Raw genomic sequence first — 9,195 nt, 5'->3', positions numbered from 1 at the left:
AATACAAGGTGTTAATGCGCTAAATGGGAAGGTTCCAGGACGATCATAGACTTCTCAGGGCACCACGAATGTTGGCAGAGGTGGCCTGAGAAGCAAAATCGTGAGTTTGGTGTTGAAATGATTAAGGAAGAGGGAAGAATGAACTGAAAGACAATGTCAAGGGCACATTAACATATGGCCCGAATGTAAAAGAGGAGACATAATTGAGGAGTGGATGTAGAACACTTTCATCTCTCACATTGGAAATCTAGCAGGTGACCGAAGTCAACCTTAAAAGAACCCTAGAGCTGAGGATAATTTGTCTGCAGGGACAAATCAGATTTGCTCCGCATGAAGCATGGCAACATATTAAATATGTAGCCTTATTGCTATATTCATAGAGATATAGGTACATTTTTGTGAATTAAGGCAGATCATAACCCAATAGATAACAGACTCTCTGTGTTCTTTTTTATTTTTTTAATCCTCATTCTATCCAACAGAAGGAACAATTTCATGCTTTACAAAAGGCAGTGTCACCTCTGATCTATGAACCATTTTATTTCGAACACAACTTATTGTTACAATTTTGTCTACTGCTTGGTTGCGAAAAGGCCTTTCTATATCTCACTCATGGCAGAGCAATCCAATTTTCTTGTAATATCCATCTGGTGTTTATATCCATCTCTTGAAATGTAGGGGCTATTAGAATTAGATCAGAAATATTCCATGTAGGATGGAGCCGAGAGTCATGTCACTGACAACCAGAGAGAGAGGGAGAGAGAGAGAGAGAGAAGCAGGGAGAGAGAAGGTAATAGCGTAACAGAGGCCGGATGGACACCCTCATGGATCTCTGGAAGGCCGGCAGCACGTCCTTCCTGATCTGTCCTTGCAAGGTTAACTCCGAGGTCCTGGATGGCATCCACCTTTGGCCTGAGGTAGAAGGGCCCTGACCCATTCTGGTGTGATCATGTGGTTAGCTTTTCTCTGTAATCTCCAGAATACACGGTTTGGTTATCCTGTATCATTTCGGAAGGCCCATGTCAACTCTTTCCACCATTTATTTGTTGACACTAGGAATTCTTCTTCTTCCTCCTCTTCTTCTTCTTCTTCATTTTTTAAAAAGACTTTATGTATATATTTGAGAGACAGAGAGCTGGAGAACATGAGCCAGGGTAGGTGGGGATGGCCAGAGGGAGCAGCAGAGGCCAAGAGAACAGCAGGCTGCCCAGGGAGCAGACTGCTCCATGCAGGGCTCGAACCTGCAACCCTGAGATCATGACCAGAACCGAAGACAAACACTTAACTGACTGAGCCACCCAGGCACCCTAGGAGTTCTTTTTTAAGAGGAATAAATCTTTTCATTCTGGTTGAAATAAAGCTTTATTTCAATGGTGGCATGTTGCTTTTAGCTCACACTTGGCTCTACAGGCTCTACAAGGTGGGTCTCAGAACTTCAGCTAGGAGCAAATTTCTTCAAGGGAAAGACTGCTTAAGGGTGGTGGGTCATGGGCAGCTCTCAGCAGAGGGAAAATAGAGGCTGGAGGTCTCAGACTCATCTCAGGACGTGGAGCATGACCTCCTTTACTCTCTGTGTTCTATTTCTAAGCACTTTCAAGGAATTCAGTATATGTATTAAAAGCCGAACTACTACAACTGCATTATTTGCATTAATAATTTGAGTCTTCAGGTTTGTTGCTTGTTGAAGGACTGTATCAGTTTGTTTCTGAAAATCAAATGTTTTTCTTTCAAGTCAGGTACTAATGCTGCTCTTGCTCATGCTGGCCCTCCAGCAAGAGTTATGAGTTATGTGTCAAAACAAGAAGGATCGTCTCATTACAGAATTATGGCATCATCAACTAGAAAGGGAACTTCAAGGTCACCAAGTTCAGCCTCGGAGATGATACAGGAATTCTCTTTACAGCATCCTTATAGGCGGCCCGCAAGTCTCTACCCAGGTAGGTATTCCCCCAGGCTGGGGCTGTCCAGAACCTAGAGGAAAACCCATTGTGCTGCCCAGGAACCTCAGCTGTAGGAAACATTTGTGTTGTTTGAGCAAGATATATTTTTGTATAACTTTGGTTGATTGGCTCCCCACCAGCAACCCAGAAAACAGTGCATTGCCTTTGACCTCCGTGTCCCCTAACTGAAAGTCAGCCACAAAATACACTGGTCATGGGAGTAAGTTTCTGGAGTCCATATTTGATTCTTAGCTCTGCTAGAAATGAATAACCTTAGTTTAAATTCAGTATTTCCCTGAGGATGTCATTGGTGAGTTTCTTTTTAAAGATCTGTGTCTCTACATTTCAAGTGGAAAAAAATTGTTAATACATTGAAGTATTTTAGTTTAAACAGAGATATGGTTTAACTATTACTTTTTATAATGCAGAATTTCAAACATATACAGAAATTGATGTGATAGGATAATGGAAACTCCTGATAGTTAGCACCCAACTGTAAACATATCCACCTGTGATTAATCTTATTTCACAAGACCTCCATCCATCCTTCCTCGGTGAGAGGATGTGGTTGTCCACACATGACCAGCTTTGCCACTAATTGGCTCTACTCAGGATGGCAAGTGCTGCTGAGCAGTGGAGGCTGTGAGGAGGCCCAGAGGAAGGTGGGAAGTGGTAAGGAGATGCTCATCCTCATCCAACGTACCTCCTCCCTAGGTTTTTCTTGAAGCAAATCCCAGATACCATACCATATCATCCATAACAATTCAGTTTTCTAAGACCTAAGGACTCTGACTTTGTAACAACCCCAAACCATTATTATCTTCTCCCAAATTAAAAAAAAAATTCCTATATATTTTAACTATACAAGGAGATGTTCATATTTCTCCAACATGTACAACTCCCCACCTTGCCCTCTGTCCCTCTTTGCTTCAGTCAAGATGCAAATAAGGGCCTATCATTTCAATTAAGTCTATTTTAATCTATAGGTGCCCCTTGTCAATTTTATTTTAATTTTTTCCTTACAATTTTTTTAAGGAAACTAGATTATATGTGATTAGTATACAATTGGTAGCTTTGTGAATTTGTACTCTTTTGTTGTGTTTTTCATTTTCATGGGTATATCTGTGTAGTGATATACTAGAAATGGAATTTCTGGATTAAAGTATAAGTGTACATGTAATTTCTCAAAATATTGTCAACTCTTGCAGCATTGCAAAATATTTCCATAGGTCTTATACTACTTTTCCTTCTTGCCTTCGGGAAGGCTATTAAACTGATGTGTTGGAGGTTGCTAAAGATCTAAAATTATGGAATATTTGATGAGAACTCCCATGTTTCCATGGATCTTCTCTTTTTCAGGCTAAACTTACTTTTTGTTGCACACATTTGAGAAATATATCTTCTGTGTCTTCAGCCATTAATAAATTTCTAAACAGGAGTGGACTGAATAAGACACCTTGACAAGTATCAGGAGAATTCCAGGCTGACGTTGGTTGACCATCTTGGATTTATCTAAACGCACATCTCACATTTTTCCATCTATCATGAGATTATATCCAGTGGCACTTGAAATTATAATACCATCATCTACATCTTTCCTCTAAAGGACAGTGTAGTGTACTCGTTAGGGTGACCTCTGAACTTAGGCTGCTTGGGCTCTATCTTGTCCCATCATTTCATAACTGTGTTCCATTGGATTGGTTATTTAAATTCTAGTACCTTAGCTGTTGTGATGACTTTAAAAGATAACATGTAGAGTCCCTGAAACAATACCTGGCGAGTACTAAATCTTTCCCAAGCATTTGCTATAAGATAAAGCTACTAATCTGATAACAAGCTCCAAATAAATGAAGGTAATTTGGCAATAACTATTCTTTTTGAATGTGTCTTATCTTCTATAGCTCACCATTTCCTTCCCTAAGTATTTTCAAGGTGACTTAAAATTCTTCCTAAGGGTTTTTCCCAGGATTTACATGCAGTTGTCTTTAGTCCTTGAAACCCATTCATAGTTTCTGGAAATTTTTTCAGTTAGGATTAGGTTCAGCTGCATGATTCTCCATTAATAACATAATCTCATTTAACTAGATTAACAAACATAATCTCATTTAACTAGACATGTTTTTGTTTTTTGTTTTTCCTGAAATATCCAGAGTGGACAGTTCAGAGGCAGACATTCCACGGACCCATGAAGAATCCAGGTTTTAATAGCCACCTTCACTATTCTCAGCATTTAACTTCCGTCCTTCAGACTCTGGTGTGGTCCAAGATGGCTTCACTACAGGATGACAGTAATCAGAACAGTGAAGAGACAAAAGAGCCACTCTTTCCAGCTCAGGGATCTTGGTCAACCCAGAAATCGTATTGACACCTGTCCTTATATTTCATTGACCAGAATATTGTCACACGGCCATAGGAAGCTGGAAGAGAGGCTGAGAAATGCATATGGTTCACTGAAAATATTGCCTCCGAATGAAATCAGTTTAGTTAGTTCTGTATAGGTCGCTGCAGTTCTGTTACTAAAGAAGAAAAGGAGACTAGCTATTGGAATAGGCAACCAGATGTCTCTGCCATTTTTGCACCTTTTGACACCTCTCTCATTCTTCATGTGTCATCCCATCAACGGTGATGCCAGAATCTCATCAGTCACTTATAAGAACTTGGGATAAACTTTCTCCAAATGGAGTAATGAGAGAAATGTGGTGACTCTCGTATTACAGTGGCTATTGGAGTTGAGCAGATGAATAAAATAGGGCCATACTCCAGTCCCTATATGGGTCTGTAAAAATTGATTCTTCTTTATGCATTAGCCCTTCCTTTTTCTAATCTAACCACTTTTGGAAGTAGTTAGTGAGCCCTTTTCTATTGCAGTAGTTTAATAAACTGCCATATTATCAAGGTCTTCCAAGATTGTATCACTACAATATTTTGAGAATATCATTCTTTTTTGAGCTGTCTTTACTTTTTAAAATCTTCAGTCATGGAATTGTTCCTATATTTTCTTTCTGATCACTTAAAAACCTGTGTATTGTGTTTTCTCTGTATTTCCCTCCACGTTTATTATGAAAACTATGATGACATGGTTATTGTCTCCCAACATCCTTTACCATTTCCCTTCACCTCACATTTTATTCCCAGTTGCTCTGACTTCAGTCCATAATGGCAATTTTATTTTTCTTTTCTCTACCTTCTGAAAAGTGAGCCTTGTGACAAAATAAGTTAAGAATTCTCAGAAGACCTGCATGCACCAGGATGATTCTCTCTGCCATATTCATATGATCAAATTTTAAAATTGAGCATTGACTGTGATTCAGTTATATTGTCTGCATGCACAGAAAAGGGGAAAACAACCACTGTATGCATGGGGTAAAAAAATCAGACCAAGTGATCATTATGTGATAATGTATTAATAATAGATCGTATAATGAACCAAAATGAGCTTGGCAAAATTCCCAGGTACTTTTCATAAAATAATTTCCATGATCTGCTTTGCCTGTGAAGAGTACAATACATTATCCCACATTTACTTAGGAGTGGAGGGCTGGTACAGATCCTAGGACTGGACCGGTGACTATTCTTGACTCTACACCTCTCCAAAATCCTTGGCCTTTCCCCCTTAGAGTATATGTATTTGTGGGAAGGAGCCTAAGACTCTGACTGTGCTCCAGAGACTGAACTCCCATATCCCTGAGCTCTTCCCAGAAAACAGGCATGGGAGCGCCTCTGATAACTGCAGAAATCCAGTTCCTGGGAAAAGTAGATCAGTTTCCGTTGTTCATTTGAAATGATGTAGTATAAATGCACATAACAAACTGTATGCGATCTAGTAATATATTTCCTTGTTATATTATTCAGCAATGCAGTACTAAGGTTGACCAGGGGATGAAGCTGACCTTCAGAGGTCCATGATTGGCACAAGAAACAGTCAATATATGGAGAAATAACAGTTACAAAAGGAAAAGCTGGGGCTTGCTTCTCATTCCAAATCCTGTATTCTACAACAAGGTCAGTATCTGCTTCAATTGTACCAGTCATCAGCCCTCCAAGGAGTTAGACCATATGTCCCTAAATCTTCAAATATAAATTTATGTGTTAAACTAAATTACATGGGACAGGCCATGAAGAACACAGAAGAACTATAGCTGGAGTTTCGTGAGTAATCTGGTTTGGACATCAGAATTAGGTGTGTTCTGTGTTGCAGCTTCAACACCCCTAGAAGAAGGACCACTAGGGCGTATGTGTTACGCAGCATTGTTGACCTGCACCAGAAAGGTTGCTCTCGGCCTTCGGCACAAGAAGGGCAGTGGAAGTGAAATGGAGTTATTCAACGAGAAGCTCAAATCCTTTGCTGTTTTGCAGAGTGTTTTAGTTTAGCAACATGCATTATAAATTCCATATTTCAAGTTTATTTCCATAAGCAGAGTTTTGAATGGGGTTTCATTCACTTCCACATACTCATTTATAAATTATGGGTACCAAAAAAATAATTGTGTAAGGAAGAACAGAGTAAAGCTATCAGGAACCTTTTCAGTTATCTAACTTATATGGCGCCTCTGAGAAGTGTTGAGCAGAGGCTTGGTAGAGAAGTGGAGAAAACCAACTTGCCAGCAGCAAAATAATGGAAATAACCAAATAAGTACAGATATTATGCCAGTCACTGGCAGGCTATCTCAAGAGCACAAGTAATCTTCTTATATATTATTTTTATAACTGTACTTTAATTATTACAAGATCCTATTTGTTTTGTAGCAAACCTTGAATATATGCTGTTAATGTGCCACATCGGGTGAAAATATGGTGGTCCTTCAAAACTTAAGGAGAATACATGTGCAAGAAATTATTTTGCTTACTTAACTGTAACTTTAACTGTACATTAAATGGCATTATCTTATCAGTAAAATGGAGAAAATGCCCAAACCTACTAAGGTAAAACATCAGTTTAAGTACATTATATTTTCATTCAAAATTAGGTGTTCATTAAATAATTATAATAAAGGCTGCTCTCTGAAGATTCACTGTTTCTTCTTTCACTTTTTCTAATGTATTCTTCCCATGCCTGTCCATTTCAGCATAGCATCCACCAACACATTTAAAGTCCATGAGCTCTTTAAAATACTGGATTACAGAATTTTAGAACGAGAATTATCTACAGATTATTTGAGATGATGATATTCACGTGTAGCTAGGATGAGTCACTTTTTTTCAGCTTGCTGTTTAAGATTATATTCCTTTTTAAATTCCTATTCCCTCTCAATTAATTTTTGAAGCCCAACAATTTTTATTAGAAAAATATCCGCTCATTTTAATCAGGTTCCCTCTTACCAACTTAACCAAGAACACTACGTGCTTACTCATTCGAGAATGTTGGGTTTTTGTTTTGTTTTGTTTTGTTTTTAAGTAAAAATGCCTTTATTTATACATGAAATAATTATTGGGTGAAAATCCAAAGAAGGACAGGTGGTGGGTCAAAGAGAGGGGAAAAATACAAAATCTGGCAAACACACTAACAAAGTGGACACCAGGCTCTACTGTGGGTGACCAGATCTGCATAATCTGAATTGATTCTTCTTGCCTAACGCTCAAGGCCTTTTTGTTGTACCTGAGTAACCAGGGCAGTTTAACCCATCTCACCTCCTTTCCTTTTCTAAAGCCCCAGGGATTCTTATGCAAACCGATATACCTTCTCTTTAGGATTTAGGGAGGGCAACCTTTCTCAAACTATTGGAGGTCTTGGTCTGTTCTTCCCCCAGGATAGTAAATGTCTCTCCAACCTACACAGGCATCACCAAGAGGGGCTTCAGGTCACCCTGGGCAGAACCAAGAATATCTGCCCCAAGGCACCTCCCACAAAGAAGGTGGTGTATGCTTACAAAAGGATCCCGCCCCCACTCAACACCTAGTAATATCTGGAATTCCTTTGTTTTGCACAAGTTCTAAAAGTGAGGGATAGAAATATTCCCAGGTCATGTCTTTCCACTAGCCCTAGTTATTTTTTGTGACCTTGGGCAATTGTTACATCTCTCTGTAGGGACAGACTAGGAATTTTCAATCCTCTTTGATAGAACAGAAGTTTTAAAAGTTTTTTTTTTTTTTTAATCACAAGATTTTTTTTCACCTGGAAGTTTATAAATATGTACTTTTACCATAATGTTCTCAGGTGCTGCTGAGCCATGACTTTATTTTCTAAAACTAATTTTTAATGTATGACTCTGAACCCCCTAATTTGTCTTCTGTAGAAAACTTGATTCAACCAATTCCATTTGAAGCTAATAAGAGTTGATGATTTCTCAGTCACTATGAGTTGAAAATTCAGACATATTCAAAACCACTTAAACTTTTTCTAAAACTTCGTCATCTGGAGAGTGACATGGTAAAACTGAACATGGTAAAATTGAAGACAGTGTTTCCAAGGGGAGTCAGGACACTTTATAATTTCACATTTGTGTACCAGCTGTGGCAAATGTCCCAGGATTTATTTATAGAACAACTTCCCCTCTGTTCACACACAGCTATCCTCAGCTCACCCTCCTCTGTTCCCTAATCCATTCACTCTTTTCCCATCTCATATGTTGCCACTTTTAATATTTCCTCTAAAAGATGAAGAATATAGGTTTTCGTTCTCTATCAGAAGTGGTGTGTTGAATATTATCTGTTGACTGGCTACAAGGTTCCCAGATTTAATGTTAGCTTTGTGTGTGTCTGCAAGGGTGTTTCTAGGTGAGTTCAGTGTTTTAAGTTGGGGGACACGGTAAATCTAATGCTCTCCCCAATGTGGGTGGGCACCTCCAAACTGTTAAAGGCCTGAACAGAACAAAAGGCGGAGGAAGGAAGAATTTGCCACCTTTTTCGTTTCTGTCTGTCTCCCTGCTCAAGTGGGGTCATCTCATCTCATCTTCTCTAGTCTTTGGACTTGGATTTGTACCATTGGCTTCCTTGGTGCCCAGGCCTTTGAATTTATGCTTGGATTAGATTACACCGTTGGCTTTCCTGAATCTCTAGCTTGCAGATGGCAGATTGTGGAACTTCTCAGACTGCATAAGCATGTGAGTCAATTCTCATAATAAATACATTCCTGTATATATTTATATTTATATGTAAATATATGAATCCTACATATAAATATATAAATATTATATATATCTATATACACATATAGTGTGTGTGTGTGTGTGTGTGTGTGTCTCCTACTCATTCTGTTTCTCTGGAGAATCCTGACTGATAACAAATAGATTAAGAGAAAAGAGACCTAGCTGTGGCC

The sequence above is a fragment of the Mustela erminea genome, chromosome 4, assembly GCF_009829155.1.
Source record: "Mustela erminea isolate mMusErm1 chromosome 4, mMusErm1.Pri, whole genome shotgun sequence".
NCBI classification, from domain to species: Eukaryota; Metazoa; Chordata; class Mammalia; order Carnivora; family Mustelidae; genus Mustela; species Mustela erminea.
The sequence above is the reverse complement of the archived record's forward strand: the minus strand, read 5'-3'. Positions refer to the sequence as shown.